Source organism: Pristiophorus japonicus, chromosome 1 (assembly GCF_044704955.1).
Source record: "Pristiophorus japonicus isolate sPriJap1 chromosome 1, sPriJap1.hap1, whole genome shotgun sequence".
NCBI lineage: Eukaryota > Metazoa > Chordata > Chondrichthyes > Pristiophoridae > Pristiophorus > Pristiophorus japonicus.
The window spans coordinates 503,031,080-503,054,786 of record NC_091977.1 but is presented as its reverse complement, the minus strand read 5'-3'; the positions used below and the strand labels follow the sequence as shown (position 1 = coordinate 503,054,786).

At 41.9% G+C, this 23,707-nt stretch overlaps 1 long non-coding RNA gene across 1 annotated transcript in view; it reads right to left on the bottom strand.

Moving 5' to 3' along the window:
- LOC139260329 (uncharacterized) overlaps nt 1-18,502 on the bottom strand; it is a 29,094-nt gene extending 10,592 nt beyond the window's left edge. Inside the window, exons 1-2 of the long non-coding RNA XR_011592769.1 lie at nt 18,412-18,502; nt 1,532-1,632 (exon numbers count right to left, since the gene is read on the bottom strand). This is a non-coding gene — a long non-coding RNA (uncharacterized lncRNA). The remainder of the gene's footprint in view (nt 1-1,531; nt 1,633-18,411) is intronic.
- Between the last annotated feature and the right edge of the window lie 5,205 nt (nt 18,503-23,707).

The window sequence follows — 23,707 nt, the reverse complement described above, 5'->3', positions numbered from 1 at the left end:
TTGGCAGCAGTGAAGCTCAATGTGCCTGAAGAGTTGAGGAACTTCTCCATATATTTATTTGACTAGTATTCATGATATAATTTATTCTGTGCTCAACATCACAAGATCGCAAGAAAACTATCACAAAACAATAGCAAGAGAATTACCTGCAACAGCTTCTTTGCATTGTTACCTCTGGTGTACCCCAAGGATTTATCCTTGGCCACCTCCTATTTCTCATCCACATGTTGTCCCTTGGCGACATTGTCCGAAAACACAGTGTCAGTTTCCACATGTATGCTGATGACACCCAACTCTACCTCACCATTACTTCTCTCGACCCCTCCATGGCTTTAAATTGTCAGACTGCTTGTCCGACATCCAGTTCTGGATGAGCAGAAATTTTCTCCAATAAAATATTGGGAAGTCCAAAGCCATTGTTTTCGGTCCCCGCCACAAACTCCGTTCCCTAGCCACTGAATCCACCCCTCGAGGGGCCAAATGGCCTACTTCTGCTCCTATTTCTTATGTTCTTATGTTCTCTCACCAACTTCTGTCTGAGGCTGAACCACACTGTTTGCAACCTTGATGTCATATTTGACCCTTAAATCAGCTTACGATCACATATCTGCAGCATAACTAAGACCGCCTATTTCCACCTCCGTGACATCGCCCGTCTCCGCCCTTGCATCAACTCATCCAATGCTGAAACCCTCACCCACGCCTTTCTTATGTCTGGACTTGACTATTCCAAAGCACATTTATGGCTGGCCTCCCACATTCTACCCCACGTAAACGAAAAGTGACCCGTTGCCCGTGTCCTAACTCGCACAAATCACCCATCACCTCTGTGCTTGCTGACCTACATTGGCTCCTGGTTAAGTAATTCCTCCATTTCAAAATTTTCATCCTTGTTTTCAAATCCCTCCATGGTCTTGCCCCTCCCTGTCTCTGTCATCTTGAGCCCCACAACCCCCACCCCCAACTGAGATATCTGTGGTCCTCTAATTCTGCCCTTTCGAGCATCCCTGATTATAATCGCTCAACCATTGCTGTCCGTGCCTTCTGTTGTCTAGGCCCCAAGCTCTGGAATTTCCTGCCTAATCCTCACTGCCTCTCTACCTCCCTTTCCTCCTTGAGGACGCTCCTTAATACCTACCTCTTTGATCAAGCATTTGGTCACCTCCCTAATTTCCCCTTATGTGGCTCAGTGTCCAATTTTTTGTCTCATAATACTCCTGTGATGTACCTTGGGATGTTTCACTACATTAAAGACACTATATAAATACAAGTTGTTGTGTTTCATTTATGCAGTGCCTTTAATGTAGTAAAACGTCCCAAGTGTGACCTATAAGACTATGGCGGAGCAACCCTGGAAATATATCTAGAAATAAAGAACTGGCATTTTACAGATGTTTTACAGCCAATGAATTACTTATGAAGTGTAGTTATTCTTACATCGGCAAACACGGTAGCCAATTTGAACAAAGCAAAGGCCCAGAAACAGCGATAAATAACCACAAACAGCAAATAAGATCGATGAGCAGTTAACCTGTTTTAGTGGTGTTGGTTGAGGGATGACTGTCGATCTGGATACCAGAAGCACTCCCTGCTCTTCTTCAAAAGGAGTACCTCAAGATCTTTTAAATCCTCCTAAAAAAGCAAATGGAACCTTAGTTTAATGTCTCATCTAAAAGACAGCGATGCAGCATTACCTCGGTATTATACTGAAGTATCACCCTGTATAATTCGTTCAAACCGGGAGTGCGACTTCAAACCATAACGTTCTTACTCAAAGGCAAATACAAGTACTTTCTGTCCAGTACGTCCCCAAATGACAATTTTTCATGTGGAACCCAATAGCTGAAAGGAGGCTATTCTCCATGGAGAGCTTCACAGCCAATATGGATCCTATTCGCATCCATTGCACTCATGTGCATTCAGCAGGAGCCAATGGATAACAATGAGAAGTAGGGGACCTGCTAACTTAATCTACCCTGCCTAATCTGTCGATACTGAAGTCAATTATATTGCTCTAACTATTGCCAGTTAGAGATCAGCTGTCTCAGGAAAGACCAGAGTTAGAATTTAGGATTTTCCAAGCCAATATGACTCATTACTTCATTGAGTTGAGTATATGCCTACTTAGCCATCACAAGCACTTCAGTGATTCTTCTGCTTACCCTGCTATTTCAAGTTTTCCTTAGATTTTTTCCCCTTCGCCCAGGTTACGACTCTGGATGGCACAGATAAGCATACATATAAATTGAACCCACTCATAAATTTTAATAGAGGGTAGGACTCAAATGTTAAGCCTTTCTTGATTAGTCAGATATGCAATTGAACGGTGGTAAAAACTAAAATAGCTAACTCATAAAAATCAACTCCAGTGCAGCAGCTGTTCTTCTTCACTGCCTTAAATGCTTAATTCATTATAATAGTTAATAGGAATGCAAGCCATTTTCAGTCACGAGATTTATGAGTCGAGATGGTTTTGAAAAAAAGTCTTCATTTTTTTTCTGCCTTATTCATTTATTTTTATTGGGGAACCTAGTTAGAAAAGGCCACAGCCTCGGCTCAAAGAATAGAAGCATTGACGAGATAAATTAAGAAGCAGTAATAGCTGGCATCTAGCTTGTGCTTTAACATCCTGTAAATTGTAAAAGGAAGGAACAGCTGTGGAAGCCAAGGAGCACTGCAGGTTTGTGGTCTGATAAAGAATGATCTGGAGTTAGGAGACAGAATTGCCAAATGGGCGGGTTGGAGGCAGGTTGGGATCGAGATTGAGATTTTCAAAATTTTATATCTCACCCAACCCCAACCCATCCATTTTGGGAGGTTAAACTTACCCCCATTGTCTCACTTGCCAGTCTCACCTCTCCTCTCAGATTTCCTATACTGCTACCCCTTCACATTTTCTGTTGCTTCCATCTTTACTTAAAATTTGTCTATTCTGCTTCTCCGTAATCTGCAATTCCTCACATTTTTCAGCTTTGCTTTAAGTTGGCATTGTTAGGTTTCAATTTTCATTCACATCAAACTAAACTAATATAATAATAATCCACACAAGTATCAAAATCAGCTTTATTAAATGCCATGGCACTATTTCGAAGAAGAGCAGGGGAGTTATCCATCATGTCCTGACCAACATTTATCCCTCAATCAACATAATAAAAGCAGATCACACTGCTGCTTGTGGTAGCTTGCTGTGCGCAAATTGGCTGCTGCGTTTCCTACATTACAACAGTGACTACACTTCAAAAGTACTTAATTGGCTGTAAAGCGCTTTGAAACATCCGGTGGTCATGAAAGGCGCTATACAAATGCAAGTCTTTCTTTTCTTTCAGTACTAACTCTAAACTATAAAGTTAATGCTTAAAACGAATAAGAAAAATAATAAAACAACCTATTAATTATGTGATCAATTACTGGAAAATTTCAAACCCATTGAAGGATTTTGGACTTTTGAATACCAGTCTTAAAGAAACTAAAGGATTGGCTAGAAGTTCTGAATAAATAACAAAAACTTAGCAACACAGCACTTTCTCAGACACCCATGTGCATACCCTTGTGCAACTACAAAGCCTAACTCTTCATTTTTCTGCTACTCCTACATGTTGCAACCCCTGTGGCTTCAGCAGACGTAGAGGCAGGCTGCTCACATTCCTGCTCTGACTGCTGAGATGCTCTTGACCGACATCCTCTGCGTTTTGGATTCCATGAGGGCCCCGCCAAAGACTGCCCCACCTGCACATGTGCAGGGGCAGACTCGGCGATTGGGAGACGAGGCAACGTGTGAGCTATTGACTGAGAGGTGGGCTATGGGTGAGAATTCAAAGGGCATTGAGTGGAGACCCAACTTCCATGCCCCTTTTCACCATCATCCCCTCTCATGATCCAGCTGCACTTCATGGATAGCACTGTGCTGGAGAGCACTTTGGTGCAGATCAGTGCAGCCTTGTCAGGCCAAGGCTAAAGTATCTGTCAATCTATTTAAGGTGGCAGACATGTTGGCATCCAGAGTCTGCACAATGGTGTTGAAGCTTTGCATGGACTCATTTGATTGGAGCATATGACAATCCATGCCTCTCGCCACTCTCGGTATAGAAGAACACAGGGCTGAAAATTCCAATGTGCTGAAATCCTGCTGGTAACAGCGCTGGCCAAGGTTAACAGCTGCCCACTGAAAGAGCACAGGCAGCACCGGTATTTTGGTGTTGCTTGCTAATTATCAACGGTGCGGAGATTTTGTGGTGTAATGCGCTCTTTCCAGCGCTAAGCTCAGTAGATGATCGAAGCTCACGTCGGTCTGCTGCTTGCAGTGAAGGAGAACGGGGAAGAAAGGAACAAACCTGTAGGCCATGTACGGAACAGTTGCCGTACTTGCTACAACAATATTACCTGCCACCCGATTATTAACTATGTTTGTTGATTTTTTTTTTTTTAAGTTCATGGAATGAATGCATCTGTGTTCTCTGTAACACTAACCTTTCCCCAATGGCTACTCTTGACAGAGTTTAAATGTGTAGTAATCATGCATTAATTTAGTGGGCCTTGCATACTCGACACAAAATAATTATTTGATAAATAAATGGTTATGGAATTTTGAATAAATTCATTATAATTCCTTAAAATTTTAAGCAATTGAGTCCAGATTTGCTAGCGGGTGACGTTCTGGTGACATAAAGCTAAAAAAGGTCTGATCAGGGATGATCTTCAAATATTGCAGTGGAGTTCTATGCAATCTGATGCTCTTTAGGAATTTGTTTTTTTATTTGCTGGGAATCCACCGAGGGACTTGTAGTTTTGTGCAGGTGTTCAGTTTTTGTTCCACAAGGTTTCACCCATTGATTTATTGACACAAACACCGTAGGTCTCCCGGAAAGCCACCTGAAAATGTAACCCATCACAAAGGAGACATCTGAAGTTCCGGCATCCATCTTTTTTGTCAGCTTCCATGTTCATCTACAATCTGCCAAGTCCTGCCAGTCCTGGCTGTCTTACATTTAACAGTTGAAGCATCTTCATGCCTATTAACGCTGCTGATGCGCCTTTAATGGCTAATGCTTTAGAGAGGGCGGCAAGAAGAGCTGCAATATCCAAAATGGATGAGCGGGTATCAATTCGGAATTTCACGCCGATTGATATCATGACAATACTTTCGGTGAGTGCTGGCAATGGCAGCACTGCCTATGATATCTTTAGACACAGCTACACAAGCACACACACTTGCAAGATGGCTCCTAACAGAACTCTGATCACATTACCTTGCCACATGACCTTTTATTGTTATTACATCAGTAGTTGTTATTACATCAGTAGTCCACTAAGTGGAGCACAATTACACTTCTCCCTCCTTATTGAAGAGGTTGATCACAATAAAATAATTATATATAACTTGCATTGTATAGACAACAAAAGATATAAACTTATTTTTCCATATTTACAAATCAAACTTAACCACTGGTATTCTGTTTTGAAGATGATACCTTAGTTCTTGAACAAAACTTTCCAATATTGTTGTAGGACTTAGACTCATTCTAGGCTGCACCACAGGAGAGTTTTTCTCCAAGGGCTGACCTTGATCTACATTTGGACTCACTACACCTTCAGACTGTTTGTCTGCCTGACTCAGACTTAAATTCTGACTTTCTCTTGGACTTGTTTCTAGTACATCTGATGTAGAATTTACTACTGGTACTCTACTTGTAACAAGACTTTCTGACTCATAAGAATAAATTGAATCATTCCAACTTTCAACTCCTTCCACATCTGTAGGTAAAATATGATCAATGTGAACAAAGCTAACCTTTCCATGACCAAAAATCTTGACCAAAAATGTGTGAGGGCTACATGTATTCACTACTCTTCCTTGTAACCACTTCAACCATTTATGTTGATGATTCTTCAATCTAACCTTCTGATTCAATGTCACACTTCTGTCTTTCATTCTACCTCTATCATGACTCTTTCTGCCTTGATTGTTTCTCGTCTACTGACTGTGCCAAGTTTGGCTTTAACAATGAGAACCTGGTTTGTGGCTGTCGTTTGAGAAACAACTCTCCTGGTGTTCCCCCAGTAGTGGTATGAGGAGTATTCTGATCAGAAAATTTGTCAGTTTCCTTCGATTTGGATCCAACATTTGGTCGATGAGGGCACGTTTTAGAATTTGTACTGTGCACTCTGCTGCACCATTTGAAGCAGGGTGGTATGGTAGAGCTTTGGTATTTTTCACACTGTTTCTGCTCATGAACTGTGCAAATTCTTCTGAACAAAATTGCAGCCCATGATCAGACACAATTTCTTCTTGGAGGCAATATGAAGCAAACAATCTTCGCAAATTGTCTAGTGTTTTACTTGTTATTTTCTGCATCGGAAACACCTTTACCCACTTCGAATGACTATCTATCACGATGAACATTTGCTGTCCTTCTAGCTCAGCAAAATCTACATGTAACCTTTGCCTCACCTTGGGAGGTCATTTCCATAGCTGTAATGGTACTGATGGTGGTTTCTTGCTCACCAATTGACATGTTGGCACCATAAGTAGCTGCGTGCAAAACTCTTGGTTAAGCACATTCCCAGGTGCTGGTCATGAAGATCTCATAACAATTTGGACCTGAACTTATTTGGGATAACCACTCTTGCTCCCCACATGATACAAACTTTATCCATTGACAATGCATTCCTACAAATGAAATATGAAGTACCTTCCTCTGATACCTGGTTTGGCCATCCATTTACTATGTAATCATGCACCTTTGACATAACTGGGTCACATTTGGTTGCCCTATCAATCTCTTCAGCTGTGATTGGCAGCTCATCAATGTATGAAAAATAGAGCACTTTTTCCCTATTGGGTGTAACTTGTGATAGAGATGGCAACCTGGACATAGCATCAGCATTACTGTGATAAGCTCATTGTACTCAATGTCATATATATATGCTGACAAAATCAAAGCCCATCTCTGCATTCGGGCTGCAACTGAGGTTGGAACTGGGAACTTTGGATGGAGGATTGCTGTCAGTGGCTTATGGTCAGTAACTGTGGTAAACTTATGACCAAACAAGTATTTATGAAACTTCTTGACCCCCGAAAATGGTGGCCATCGTGGGACTCGCCGAGAGCTGGCAAAAGTACAGTGGCCACCAATTTACTCCCTGAATCAGATGGTAATGACCAGCAGTAATACCTTGAACTTTTAGCCCTGAATTGTTAGCCTACTGTTTGAGTTGGACTCCTCCAATCTATCTGCAATTGTATTAATAACTGCAGGCCCACTGCTGCTGATTGAACAGGAAACCCCCAGAAGTAAAATTATAATGAGGTGGTTGAGTTAAAAAGCCACTGATAGACACGCTGCATTTACTTCTGGGTTTCCTGCGCGTTATGGGAACTCCCCGCTCCCAGCACGTTGCGCAACTAAAATCGGAGCCAAAGTTACAGTCCCATTATAAAGGCAATGCCTGGTATAAAATCAAGCCATACTACCAGAAGATCTCAGGTAAATTCCAAGCCGGGTACCTGGTAGCCTATTTGCCATATTTGCTCATTTCAGTGAGGGACACTGTTGGGATGTGAGAGTTATCCTGAATGTTTCTGGGTTGGAAGTCAGAAATCACTATTCAGGAACTACTACTACAAAATGCAACATGCAAAATTTGTGTGAGTGCAGGGTTGAGTTCAGTTGTGATGCCTCCCTCGAATTCAAGTGGCTTGCCCACTCTCACTGCCTCAGGCCATGCCTGTTGCACGAGGGGCCAGTATGTGAAACTCATGACCCAAAATAATCATCTTAGGACAACAAAGGAGAAAAAGCAGAGAAAAATGAAAACATCAAAGAGCAATTTAAGAGTTGCTCTTGTAAAATCACTGGTTTTCATTCTGTCCAAATGTAATACCCATGCCTTTAAGGCAAAATCTCAGAGATTCGTGGTGACTAAAAGTATTTTATTGTTTTCGGTTCAGCACTTTATAATGGACAATAAAATAACATGTTCCATTAACTGGCTTCACAACCAGAAGTCATTTGTTAAAAGCTTCAAACAATTCATGCTATCTTTAAAAAAAATATATTCCCAAAAGAAGTTGTTAACCCTTTGTTTACATAAAAAATACTACTGGACTTAAAAGCTAAATGGCACCTTTTTGGTGTTTACTTAACGCCCACTCTATGAAATATTTGGCAATGAGCATTCCAGGATTGGTTTATTTCATGTTAATGTGGTTCTGAGTTTGTTTCAATTTGGACAACAAATGATGTCGAAAAGAAAAAAGGAAGACCTGCATTTATGGAGTGTCTTTCACAACCTCAGGACGTGGCAAAGCGTTTTACAGCCAATGATGTACTTTTGAATTATGGTCATAGTTGTAATGTCGAGCTGAAGATAACATTTGTGTTTAGTACCACATGCTGATGCAGGTCCTGTTTGTACTGTGGGTGCAATTTCATTAACAGAAAAGATGAGGAAGATTGCTCCATCATAGCTGTGGTCATGATTTGTTGCGGTAAGTACTTACTTTCAGTCTGATTTGTTTAGAAATTTTGGGGCTGAAATTACCCCGCTGACACGCTACATGCCCCTCCCTTCAGTTAAAGGGAAGGGCCGCTGTGCACTCTGCAGGCCCTTCGGTGGCCGTCACTGCGCCACCAGGGAAGGGCTCGACCGGGATATTGGCTGGGCCAAAAGGGAGTGCTGCGCTGCATGATGGCAGCCCAGTTGAGGCGAGGGTCACAAATGTCGGGCCAACCAAAGATTCGGATGACAAAATAAAATGGTGACCCGGGGGACACACGGCTTCCCCTTTAAGGGGCACCCCAGGCGGATGTCAGTGCCCCGCAATTTCCCCCACAGGCCGCAAAGGGGTCAGCGCTCATGCGATTGTGTCATCACCTGTTGCTCACCGGTTTGGGGCTCTAACAGCGGGGCACGGCGCTACCAGAAAGTTGCCCCAAACATCTCAGGCAATTTCGTCCAAGGTGCCACTGCCATTTGCCCCTGGGTGAATGAAAGGCCATCGCGCCCCATTAGCGCCTCCCGGAGATGGTATCAGAGCATAAAATGAGGCAATTTTGGTTCCTTTAATACTGAGTTGAGAAGTAATTTCATCACACAGAGGGTTGTGAATCTTTGGAACTCTCTGCCCAGAGGGCTGTGGATGCTGAGTCTTTGAATATATTCAAGTCTAAGATTGATAGATTTTTGGACTCTCGGGGAATCAAGGGATAAGGAGACCGGTTGGGAAAGTGGAGTTACGGTCGATGATTCATCTTAATGAATGGCAGAGTATGCTTGAGGGGCCATAGGTTCTACTCCTGCTCCTAATTATTATGTTATTATGTTCTTACAGCCTCTGGGATGTTTAATACAAATTTGCAATACTCGGACAGTTAATCACATTCGGATTAATGTAGAAAGGTTGCAGAGTTCATTAAGGGATGCCATGTTGCACCAAATCATGTGCCTCAGTCACAGCATTAAATAAATATCACCATTAAAATGACTAGCCACCTTGGACCCGGAGGGGCCCATTTTACACCTGTAGAACGCGTGCAGCATGATCCAATTTCTAGGCCGAGATCTCCAACATCATGGAGTACAAGGTCACAATACTGAGGGAGTGTTGCATTGCTGGAGGTGCTGACCTTTGGATGAGCCATTAAACTGTGGCCTGTTCATATCGGCATAAAAGATCGTATTGCGTGATTTGAAGAAGAACAATGGCCCTGAAATTCTGATGTCCCAGGTCCATACGAAGTTTTTACGGACCCGGGAAGGCATCGGAAAAGCCGGTTTTCAGCACGCAATGTGTATGCGCTGAAAACCGGCTTTTCCGATCTGACAAGTTTCTGGCTTGATGGATCCTCCGTATCTCTGGAGCGAGGACACTTGCAGGGCAAGATTTCCGATATTTACGAATATCTTGTCCTGCAAATGTCCTTTAAAATCTTGCGCCTGAAAAAGCAGGCGTATAGCCTACTTTTACAGGTGCAAGTGTTTAAAAATACACAAAAACATTTTAAAATAAAGTTATAAAAACACATTTTATTGTTAAAAACCCTCCCCACTACAGTAAGTTTATTTTAAGGCTTAATTAAAAAAACTTTTTAAAAAGTCAGGAAAATATTTTTTTGGAACAACTTTAATTTAAATGAATGTTAAATATGTAGTTTATTTTCTATTTTTTATTGTGTTTTGGGTGTTTGGGGGGTATTTCTCATTCATAGTAATAGGAGTTTCGGACTTACGGAATTCCTATTACTATGAATGGGAATCTATACTACACCTGATTGGCTGCTGTCTCCAGCTCCCGGCCTGCGCACGTCCCCAGTGCACGCGCAGTCACAAGAGGCCTCAGGCTCTGAATTTCCAATGGGCGCAGCAGCAACAGGTAAGTGCGCATCTTTTTTCGCTTTTTCTGTCGTTTGCCCGCGGGAAGAGCTCGACTGGAATTTAAGGGCCAAGGTTCTTCCAGATCCTGGACAACATTATTCCTCAATAACAAATCCCCCAAAAGAATTACCTCGTTATTTATCTCATTGCTGTTTGTGGGGCCTTGCTGTGTGCAGACTGGCTATTGCATTTCACTAAAAGAACTGTGACTATAGTTCAAAATCAAAGTTTCAGTTCAAAGCTATGAAAGGTGCTATGTAAATTACATTTCTTCTTTCTATCACACGAAATAAATTTTGCCCCCTCTCTTTATTTGATCTACCGGGAAAGCCATCCTCAATTCTCCACTCCATTCTGGCCTCTCTGATCTCGGCCTCTTATACTGTTCCAACAAAGCTCAAGGAACAGCACCTCATCTTTTGATTAGGTACTTTACAGCTTTCTGTACTTAATATCGAGTTCAACAATTTCAGACCATAACCTCTGCAGCTATTTTTTCACATGGCAGCTTTGATGATTCTGCCATTCCCATTTACATCTCTTCTAGACTCACCTTTTGTTTCTTTACTTGTCTCTTTACCATCTCCTTTTGCTTTGCTCTATCACACCTTTTGTCATTTACTCACTCCTGCCTGCCACCCTATCACAGACCTTCCCTTTTGTTCATTCCTCCCCTCACCACTTTCCCTACCCCTGCACTCGTTTAAAATCTTTTACATCTCTAACTTTTTCCAGTTCTGACGAAAGGTCATCGACCCGAAACGTGAGCTCCACAGATGCTGCCTGACCTGCTGAGTATTTCCAGCATTTTCTGTTTTTTATTTCCCATCCTCAACTGCACAGTTGCTCCCAATACATCCCGTTAAATTACTTAATAAGCAACATTTTGCAATCAGGCTGTTTATATACAATACATCTTTTTCACCGTGAGCTTTGATATATTTCAAAATGACAAACATTTGTCTGAAATTGAAAGCAAAGTTATAATGAAGCAATCCCACTACATGCTTTAAAAGGGAATCGAAATCTTGCAAAATTACCAGCCACTTTACTGCCATTGTCAAGTAATAGTTTCTCTTGAAACTGTGAATTTAATGCAAATAGACTCATAAATAAGGCCAAAGGTTTAGCAATTTCTGTGGAGAGATGCAGTTCCATTCGGAGTACAACTTTTGATTTTCCTTTTTAAACTATTAACATTTTCTCTTAAAGGAATCCTCCAATCTTCTCCTCTCCTGATGACATCCTGGATTTTGAGTATCTATTTTGGAAAATTCCAATTAAAAAAAATCTTAATTTGATGCCCCAACTGAGATCAATGATGCATCAATAGTAGATCAGTTTAACCATTAAGTCACTGTCAAACCTGCAGCTGTATGTTTTGCATAATATTTCTCACAGACACTGGAGAATGTACAAATTCATGGAACATTGCAAAATATTTTTATTAAAGAAGGTAACCAATGCAATGCCTCAATCGTTTTTCCTCCCAATCTCTCTATTCTATTTTGACGTTATTAAATCCAAGAAGTCTTTTTCATTCCACATTTTCACCATATCTCTCAATTCCTTCTTTTTCTCAAATCTGTTACCATGGAGACCACAAGAACAAACTCCACAACATGGTTTCAAAATTGTACAAGAATTCTGGCTTCACTGGCACTTATGATTGAATTCAAAGTGAAAGCCAATATATCAAACACAATTGCCGAGAATTTCCTCAAGGGGTTTCTCCTGCTCTGCCACCGTAAATTTGATGGAGGCTCAGCGGAGCCCCTGTAAACAGGAGAAGCCTCCAGGAAATTCCTGGTGAAATGGCGTTGTCAAACTATTAGATCACAAAGGGCATCAGAGCCAAAAGAGTGAAAGACTTGCATTTATATAGCGCCTTTCACGACCTCAGGACATTCCAAAGCACTTTACAGTCAATGAAGTATGTTACAAGGAGCTGTGGGAGCCAGTCATGGCACTGGATACAGCTCACCGGTCACTGGAGGGTGTGGGGTGGGAGGGCTGTGGAGGTGGATGGAGATATGGTCAGTCACAATCCAATTTTGCAAAGGGGCCTGAAACAGACGTTAGGTCCACAATTTGTATAAGCAATGAGGTTAATGCCTGTTTTTAATGGGCACCCTGATCGACTGACAATATGGTATGTTGTGCACTTCTGGTGCGGACTGAGCATGCACAGTCGAAAAGTAAATGCTGCTCAATCAGATTTCTAGGCCAATGAGTCATTGAGGAACCTTTATTTAGTGATATATTCCACAGGTCCATTACCTTTCAGGTGAAATAGTTCCAACTGACTTCCCTTGTTGATCCTGACGTAATAATTTTTAACTTTCGTACGATGATATTTGAACCTTTCAACGTAGTGAACAAAATGCCATCAGATAATGAATACATTCAATTTGAGCCATTGTGTTGTATATACCCTCTATCTGAAGGTGGTGTTCTATTATCTGGTGATTCAGTCTTCTTTCCTTTGCTTTTTGATTTAATGTTCCTTTGTGGGTCAGGATTTATTATTTAGGGATGTTGCGCTGGACTATCTGTGCCTAAATGATTGGACGGTGGCTTGCCCTGTCAAGTCAACTGATTTGATGATGTGTGAAGTTGGTCTGTCAGCAGGCATTAGTCACTATGTTAAGGGGAATAGGCATTTTTTCTGGTTTCCAAAGTTGGCACAATTCCTTGCCCCTTTTGTTCAGCCAACTATTTTACATCTCAAGTTGTTTTCATGATTGTGATAGACCAAGTTATGGAGACAATTATGGGGAGTGTCCTCTCCAGAAAGTTGCGACGTTAAACCTTATTTTGCTTTATGATCATCATCTTTTGTTGAATACATTTCCATTACTATGGATTACTAAAATACAGAGTCACAGGACTTCACAGTACTCCTCAGGTCTTCCTCCTCCACATATATCTATTGGTATGCCCACCTTTACTGTTCTGTTTCCTGCAAGATACATTGCAACTGACAGAAAATAGGGAGCTGCTGAAAAGTCCAACCATGCCACAACCAAAACTGATAACAAATGCAAAGGAAAAACACAAAAATAGTGAATGAAAAGCGAGTATTGCAACAGAACAAAGTTCAAATTGCTATTTTGCTTTTAAGAGTGCAATCTTCAAAATTGTTGAAAATCCCTTCTGTGCTGCACCTGTTGTAAACAGGCGCTCAACATTTTCAGTGCACTCCTAGTGCTAGTCACCAGGTAATGAAGATCATTTATGAATCATTAGTGAGGGTGTTGTACGAAAAGTGCAATCACCATTTGCACTAAACTTGCTGACTGGCTGCAAAATGGCACACTCTGCTCTTTGCACATGCAGGAAACAGGCCTGAGGGAAACATGCGCCCCTGATTCCCTTCCCCACTCGCCTGATCGGCATGGGCATATCCTGACCACAGAAATTCTCCTTATATTGATCTAAAAGTGGCAATCATCATCATCATAGGCAGTCCCTCAGAATCGAGGAAGACTTGCTTCCACTCTTAACTTGAGTTCTTAGGTGGCTGTACAGTCCAATACGAGAACCACAGTCTCTGTCACAGGTGGGACAGATAGTCGTTAAGGGAAGGGGTGGGTGGGACTGGTTTGCCGCACGCTCATTCCGCTACCTGTGCTTGATTCTGCATGCTCTCAGCATTGAGATTCGAGGTGCTCAGCGCCCTCCTGGATGCACTTCCTCCATTTAGGGCGGTCTTTGGCCAGGGACACCCAGGTGTCAGTGGGGATGTTGCACTTTATCAGGGAGGCTTTGAGGGTGCCTTGTAACATTTCCTCTGCCCACCTTTGGCTTGTTTGCCATGAAGGAGTTCCGAGTAGAGCGCTTGCTTTGGGAGTTTCATGTCTGACATGCGAACTATGTGGCCTGCCCAGCGTAGCTGATTCAATGTGGTCAGTGCTTCAATGCTGGGGATGTTGGCCTGGATGAGGACGCTAACGTTGGGGATTTGTAGGATCTTGCAATACAGCTGCGCAGAAAAAAAAAATCAATGGGATTGAACGAGTATATCCTAAGATTACTATTAGAGATGCCAAGATAGCAGGGCTGGACGATACAAGTTCAAGGCTGTGAAGGGGACAGTTAGGATAGCAGCCAGACGATTGCGAAAACTCATGTATTGGATGTCAGTCCTGAAATTCCCCTTTAACATGAACTGCTGCTCTGAAAAATAATTTAGATTGCGTGCATGACTGCTAATTGCTTTATATTTGGTATTTGAGAACATCATGAGAAACGATGATATTAGCTTAATACTAATGCAGGAACTTGGTGAGGATCTTGCACAATGAAATTTGGGGATAGAGTGATTTTCTCGGTCAGCTGTGTGATTTTACTAGGTTTTTTTTTGCTAGGGACTTACCATTGTTTCCATTTGATGTCTGGTAGTGCTTTTTTTGATGTTTCCATGTTCTTTATTTCTTCACGACTGTTTCTATTTTTGGTGACGCGATTGTGTTGTTTTTTTTGCTTCATTTTGATTTAAATCTTCCAAACTGTTCGGCTTCTTTGCTCAGATTGCTGGATGAAGAGTCATGGGGCATGGATCCAGCATCCATGTGGAGCTGGAGGAGGAAGAGCAGAGGCTGCAGCAGTAGCTTCTAGCTGATAAAATCCGACTCCATTGGATTCACCTGCATTTGCCTTTTATCTCTGCTAGCAGGTGTATTGCTAGTGCTAAAATGACCTCAATATGTCACAGCAGCAGTGTTTGAAGAAGTTGCAATTAACTAAGGTTATTGTGAGCTACCTCCTTCAAGAAGCCCTCCAGCTAGGCTCCACTGTTCAAGAGGTAAGGTATTATCGATTGTAGCTTTATAGATCTTTGATTCCCCTGTCTGCATTCTGGGGTGATTAACTGCCAGGGATCCCACTTACCCCACTCAAGAGACCTGAACACGTAAACAAAGTTGACATCTCTGTGCAGTGCTGAGGGAGTGCAGGAATCCTTCTGCTCTGACTCAGAGCTGATGCAAGCTGACACTTAATAAAGAAAATGTTTAAGTTTATATTTTTGTATTATATAATAATAATAAGTACAGTACAAGCTTTCATTTGTTGGATGAACTATTTCCCCTGCCATATTTATGTTTAAATTACTTTTACATTGAAAGAAAACAAAGAATATTCAATCTCTATCAATTTTGATTTCTGTAACTCCAGTCACTGTATTCAATCTACATAAAAAAGCCCACATCCTGTCATTTGCCTCAAGCAATTAAGCATCAGGTGACAATGTTTTGACATAGCAGAGGTGGTTTGAACAGATGTATTTCTCTGCAGGATTGGAAGGTCAACATATTTGGAAACCTTCACCTTGAAACCCAAGACTTAATTGATTTAGGGATTATTCAGTCTTTATGTTCCATTATATTAGTATTTGATAAGTAATATATGGAAGAAATTATTTTTATTTCCATTTAAACTTGCACGGTAAGCACTCAGAGCAACCTTCAATTCATTTAGTGAAAAAGAAACACATCCTGCTGCACCAAATCTATTGATGAATAGTCGGCATAATGTCACCTGATTAAGGGCATCCAACTGTACGTATGGTAGTCAAGTTGACAGGTCTGACATTGCTGAACACACCAACTGTCAAATAGCTGCAGGCTTCTAACAGCTTATCCTGAATGAAAGCTTGCAGCATTTCTCCTCAAGTAGACCCATAATTGTATAATGAAGACATTTTAGAAAACGGGTATAGACTAGAGGTTTTACGGTTCACTGTGTCCTTGTGTTGTTTAATGATCTGTCAGAACATTTTGTTAATGTTTAGGAATAGATGTTGCTATGAGACTGTGCTTTGCCCTGCTCATTGTATAAACTCCATATCATATTGTGAGCCCTAGGGTCTATCCAATGATTAAACATTTTAAGAGAATAATATGAACATTTAATGTTGCTTGATGTGTAAGTACTGAGTCACGGAGGGTGCCATAGTTGTTTGAGGTGAGTCAGTCGCCCCTTCTGGTTGAGCCGTTACTGTGTGCAGATATTGTAGGTGTTATTCTGTAGCGCACCCTGCAACCTGAACAGACAATCCGTTACTGGAAATCAGCTATAGAATGATGTGGGAGTTTGGGCTGCTTTACTGGGAAACCTAAATACTGAGTTTGAATGTATAATCAGGTGAATTGATTTTTCCACTAGTGTCAACTATAAAGGATAACGACCATGCACTATGTCATGACACAAGCCACAACCTATCGTCTTTTTTTATGCAAACTGTAATCAATGCTTCGTGATGTTGGCAGACCATAATCCCAGTTTGATTCTGCCAAACCAGTTAGATTAGGAATGGAAAGAACATGGATTGAGATACCACACATTTCTACTGAAAGAAGAATGGATATGGTATTTGTGCAATAATTACTGCTTTACTTAGCTGCATTATTTACTTCAGAAGACACTTGAGGATTCACTTGTGTTCTAGTCCCATGGGCTGCATGTCTTAGTCCAGACCAGTATTTTTTGGTACTCCTTTTTTCATCTACTCTGATGCGGAACAGCTATGAATACTTCTTTTTTTAATTCGTTCATGGGATGTGGGCATCGCTGGCATGGCCAGCATTTATTGCCCATCCCGAATTGCCCTCGAGAAGGTGATAGTGAGCTGTAGTCCATGCGGTGTGTTTTTCATAGTGGTTTGTTACAGCTGGGTAGCTTGCTAGGCTAGGCCTTTTCAGAGGGCAGTTTAGAGTCAACCACATTGCTGTCACATATAGGGTAAAGGTGCCAGATTTCCTTCCCTAAAGAGCCAGATGGGTTTTTACAACAATCCGGTAGGTTCATGGGGCCCAGGTTTATCCAGGAGTTGCCCCGTTTTTTTTGGAGCAACTAGATTTTTTTGGAGTATCTTAAAAATCGCAATTCTGCCCATTTAATTTTCTCCAGTGTAAGTGAGTTATGTTTTTTTTTTAAGTTTCGTTTTTTGTTTTCAAAAGGGGGTGTCACCAGCCACTTATACCTCTTTTGGCTACTTAAGCAAGTTTAGACAGTTAAAAGTTACTCCAAACTAACTTAGGCCAACGTATGTGGCCACTTGTGGCCGCACAGGAAAAACCTTGCGGTGAGCGCAGAAATCAGCGCAGGTAAATACATTTAAAGCACCAAGCACTAAACAAAGCACAAAAAGTAATCGGCAATTAACAAATAAAAAATAGAAGGAACCCTGCGCCTAAAGCACAAACTGAGAGATTTGTTTGCGATAAGTTTAAACATTGCTCCCTCTTCTTTCCTTATGAAAGAGTAGCAGAAACTAAGGTCTGCAGTGACCGACCAGGGCTGCCGCCCCACCGACTCTCAACCTTTTTCGGGCGGGAATTTTTTCCCTTTTTGCCCATTTTTCGGGTTTTTGGTCGGGCTTTAAAAACGGCAGCCTGAAATCTCGCATGAGGGACCGCAGACGACTCCATTTAGCTCCAAAGGGAGTTCGGAGATCGGCCGACACGCCCGAGTTCACCCCTGGGGGAGGTTGGGGGCAGGTCAAATCATTAACCAAAAGTCGAGATTTGGTCGGCTGAGAAACTAAGTGCCAGACTGGATAAATCATTAACCAGAGGTCGCTGGAGAGACAAAACGACCAAAGCTGAAGGTTGAGGCCGGGTTGAGGCCAGTCATAGCCGAGAGAGTCAAAATCCCCATTTCTGGAAGTCCAATGAGGTCGGATTCGGCTGCCTTACCGGGCCTGCGGTTGAAGGTTTCCCACTTTAGGATGGGGGGAGGGTGAAGGAGAAAAGCGGGGGAAAAAATCGGCAGGTTGTTCAAATTATTTAAGTGTTAATATACAGCTGCTATAACTACCTTCATATTAAAATATTTATTTTAAAATACAAGCGTATATTGACATGATTGCATCTAAAATATTAGTCATTAAAAGAAAACACAGGCTTGCAACTTCAAATTTCCTGATTCATCACTTGAAATTAATGCGATTTCTCCTCTTCCTTCACATAAAAGTTACCATTCACAATACTCCTCCTCCTCCTCCCGATCAAAACTCAGTCTCCCCGCACCAACCTGTTTCTTCCAGCTCTCAGCGGCCGGCCTGTGCTGCAGGCCATTCGGCCTGGGATAGGGTGGGACGCGCTCTGCAGGCGTGATCATTTCAATCATGGGAGTAGCTACTGCGCATGCGCGACCGCCCTACTGGGCATGCGCGCAGCTGACGGCACTGTTTTTGGCGCAGGGCTGTAGCTCCGCCCTCCCCCCCCCACTCCACGAGGAGCACTGTGCCAGGACCCAGGACACACAGCAGAGCGGGGAGAATACCTAGGTAAGTTTTTGGTGCCATTTTTAGTGTAGAAAGTCGGAGCACCTCACAGAGTTGCAGTGTTTTAACTGACGGAGAAAACTTGGGCCCATGGTCACCATTACTGATACTAACTTTTTTATTCCAGATTTATTTAACTATCTCAATTTAAATTCCCCCGCTGCAATGGTGAGATTTTAACTCACGTCTCTGTATCATCAGTCCCGGCCTACTATCCTACCATTTCCTGGTTTCAGAATAATATTGCTTGATATTGTCAATATTCTTCAAACTCTATACCCTAGCCATCACAAATTGCTTATTTCCATCTATGCAGCACTGTCTACCTTTCCCTTACATCATCCCACTTTCACTAGAACACGCTAGCCACATTTTATTGGATTTCTACCACCATCTGACATAAGCTGCAAATTGCCCAAAATCACCTCCATCCTGCCCCGCACTAAGTTCCGCTTACCTATTATCCCCATTCTCATCAACCGTTATTGCTAAACTAGCATGAAATATAAAAACAGAGAGCAAGAGTTTCTATAAGTATATAAAAAGGAAAAGATTGGCTAAAGTAAATGTTGGTCCCTTAGAGGACAAGACCAGGGAATTAGTGATGGGGAACATGGAGATGGCAGAAACTCTGAAAAAATATTTTGTATCAGTCTTTACGATAGAGGACACTAAAAATATCCCAACAGTGGATAGTCAAGGGGCTATGGGGGGGCGAGGAACTTAACACAATCACAATCACTAAGGAGGTGGTACTCAGTAAGATAATGGGATATCAATCTACTGGTTCAGGTGGGTACAGCAGTGGCAAATGGAATTTAATTCAGAGAAGTGTGAGGTAAGGCATTTTGGGAGGGCTAATAAGGAAAGGGTATACACATTAAGTGGTAGGCCAATTAATAGTGTAGATGAACAAAGGGACCTTGGAGTCTTGTCCACAAATCCCTGAAAGTAGCAGGCCAGGTGGATAAGGTGGTTAAGAAGGCAGACGTAATGCTTGCATTTTTTGACCGAGGCATCGAATCTAAGAACAGGGAGGTTATGCTTAAATTGTATAATACTTTGGTTGGGCCAAGCTGGAGTACTGCGTGCAGTTCTGGTCACCGTATTATAGGAAGGGCATGATTGCACTAGAGAGGGTGCAGAGGAGATTTACTAGGATGCTGCCTGGAATGGATAATCTTAGTTATCAGGACACATTGGATTGGCTGGGTTTGTTCTCATTGAAACAGAGGAGACCTCATTGAGGTGTACAAAATATTGAGTGGCCTGGACATAGTGGATAGCAAGGGCCTATTTCCATTGGTGAAGGGTCTATTACGAGGGGGCATAGTTTTAAGGTGGTTGGTAGAAGGTTTAGCTGGGATTTGAAGGAGGCTTCTTTACGCAGAGGGTTGAGGGGATCTGGAACTCACTACCTGGAAGAGTGGTGGATGCAGAAACCCTCACCACTTTTAAGAGATGGTTGGATGGGCACTTAAAGTGCAGTAACCTGCAGGGTTATGGACGTAGAGCTGGTAATTGGGATTACTGGATGGCCTCTTGTTGGTCAGCGCAGATATAATCGTAAGTACTACAGGGAATTGAATACGGCCTGGGTGATCTCCTGGACTAGTTTTGATCACCTGGATGGGTCGGAGAGGAATTTTCGCAGACTTTTTCTTCCTAAATTGGCCTGGGATTTTATCTGGTTTTTGCTTCTCCCAGGAGATCATATGGCTCCGGTTGGAGTGGAGTGTAGAACGTTGCAGTGTAAGGGGTGTCACAGTTGTGTGGGGCGGACTGGTTGGGCTGGGTGCTCTTTGCCTTTCCGCCATTGTTCATTGTTCATAGGTTTATATGTAACCTTCAGGGCTGCTGACGGAGGGCCGGCGGGATCACAATAGGTCAAATTGGCCTCCCACTGCATTGTAAATTTCGATGTTTCTAAAGGCAGATAAATCCCCTGGACCTGATGGCTTGCATCCTAGGGTCTTAAGAGAAGTAGCGGCAGGGATGGTGGATGCATTGGTTGTAATTTACCAAAATTCCATGGATTCTGGGGAGGTTCCAGCAGATTGGAAAACTGCAAATGTAATGCCCCTGTTTAAAAAAGGAGGCAGACAAAAAGCAGGAAACTATAGACCAGTTAGCCTAACATCTGTCGTTGGGAAAATGCTGGAGTCCATTATTAAGGAAGCAGTAGCGAGACATTTGGAAAAGCATGATTCAGTCAGGCAGAGCCAGCATGGATTTATGAAAGGGAAGTCATGTTTGACAAATTTGCTGGAATTCTTTGAGGATGTAACAAACAGGATGGATAAAGGTGAACCTGTGGATGTGGTGTATTTGGACTTCCAGACGGAATTTGACAAGGTGCCACATAAAAAGTTACTGCACAAGATAAAAGTTCACGGGGTTGGATAGAGGATTGGCTAACTAACAGAAAACAGAGAGTCCATCATTCTCGGGTTGGCAATCAGTAACTAGTTGGGTGCCGGAGGGATCCGTGCTGAGACCCCAACTATTTACAATCTATATTAATAACTTGGAAGAAGGGACCAAGTATAACGTGGCCAAGTTTTCTGATGATACAAAGATGGGAGGAAAAGCAATGTGTGAGGAGGACACAAAAAATCTGCAAAAGGACATTGACAGGCTAAGTGAGTGGGCAAAAATTTGGCAGGTGTAGTATAATGTTGGAAAGTGTGAGGTCATGCACTTTGGTAGAAAACATCAAAGAGCAAGGTATTATTTCAATGGAGAAAGATTGCAATGTGCTGCAGTACAGCGAAGCCTGGGGGTACTTATGCATGAAACACAAAAGGTTAGTATGCAGGTACAGCAAATGATCAGGAAGGCTAATGGAATCTTGGCCTTTATTTCAAGGGGATGGAGTATAAAAGCAAGGAATTCTTGCTACAGTTATACTGGGTATTGGTGAGGCCACACTTGGAATACTGCGTACGGTTTGGTTTCCATATTTAAGAAAGGTTATACTTGCTTTGGAGGCAGTTCAGAGAAGGTTCACTAGGTTGATTCCAGAGATGAGGGGGTTGACTTATGAGGAAAGGTTGAGGAGGTTGGGTCTTGACTCATTGGAATTCAGAATCTTATCGAAACGTAAGATTATGAGGGGACTTGACGAGGTGGATGCAGAGAGGATGTGTCCACTGATAGGGGAGACTAGAACTAGGGGGCATAATTTTAGAATAAAGGGCTGCCCATTTAAACCTGAGGAGGAATTTCTTCTCTCAAAAGGTTGTAAATCTGTAGAATTCGCTTCCTCGGGGAACTGTGGAAGCTGGGTCATTGATTAAATTTAAGACAGAGACAGACAGTTTCTTAACCAATAGGCGAATAAGGGGTTATGGGGAGCGGGCAGGGAAGTGGACCCGAGTCCATAATCGGATCAGCCATGATCGTATTAAATGGTGGAGTAGGTTCGAGGGGCAGTATGGCCTACTCCTGCTCCTATTTCTTATGTTCTTATGTTCTCCCTGGCTCCCAAAGCATTAAATTGACTATGAATTTGGGATTATTTTCTTCATTTATAAATCCTTTCTTGGCTTCACTAAACCCTACCAACTCTATTTTCCAGCCTATGCTCTATATATCTTTGGCTCTGACCTCTCTCCTGGTCCTTTTCTGCCTACCTTTATAGGCATCTTCCATATGTATTTTTCTGACATGCATTTGGTTATCTCTCATGGTATAATCTTCTTGTTTAAAAAAAGAGTGCATTATCAGTGTGAGCAATTCCATGGAGGATCTGCTAACAGCTTAAAAAAAAGAACAGAGAGCTCTCCGATGTTGTCCCTCCTTTAATTGCTTTTCTGTAAATTATATATCTATATTTTCTATTACTTTGTAGGAAATGTTCCATTTATTGGAAGACATCTGGCATAACGTAGGGGTCCACATAGAGCAAAATCTATGCCAAAGTAGCTTATGACACAACATTAGATTAATGTCTGGTAGAGGTAGAGGAATAGAACGGTTTCTTCCATTAATTGATAACCGTGTTGAAAAATGCAGATGCTCAGTTAAACAGCTTTTTAAATCAGCCTTTCCTTGCTTCTAATTTAATTCATACAACTAATGAAGACCTCGATTCAGATACCAAAATCTGAGGAATGACTGATGGTTGGGAAAACTCACGGGCTGCAGTCAAATAATTACTGGCAAAAGGTTTGCAACGAGCCTGCTGGAGAAATATTGAGTGATGTTGCTTAACAGGGCTCTGGGACATACATTACTGATACATTAGATCTGGCAGAGTAGCGACATCTTGTGATTTCTCTCCTGATAGCCTTTCTGTCTACGTTTAAACATCTGCTTGATATGTTCCCATTAAGTTCTTACGAAGCTTCAAGAATCTTCAAATAGTCTTGAAGGCAAAGTGAGGAAGGCCTGATTATTTGAGGACACCAATTGTCTGCCTTTTAGTATCATGATTACTTTATTCTTAAGGAAAGATGACTTTTGCACAGGAGCACAGATGGCCTTTTTTCTTTGCAAATTGTGGGCTTCTTATGTTTTTAATATTTATGGCTCTGTGAATATCATATCAAAGTAAATGTGAAATCAGGGCATTACTAATTTGCCACCTATAGAAAAAGATGTATCATTTAAAAATGACTTTTGACAGTGTCAGGTCATGAATGGTTAACATATTCATGCAACATTTCTATGTCCATTAGTTTAACCCACTCATTGAACCATTTATTAAAATGGGTTGAAGCCTCAGGTAAAATTGCAGAGGGACTCAAATGAACACGTTAAACTTTTATCACCAAAAGCACTTTCTAGCCATATATTCTTATGGGCCAGTGTCAAAGTCACTGCATATGTTGTACATGAAGATTGTTTTTCAGAAACTGCCCTTTGATTGGAATGTTTATCATGCTCTATTCTGTACTGAATCCTCAGCAATATCAGTCAATCTTCACTTGAACACTTTAAGGCAGATTTTCCAAGAAGAGTGGGCAAATACATGGCAGATGCGCTATAATGCCGATAAATGTGAGGTTATCTACTTTGGTGGTAAAAACAGGAAGGCAG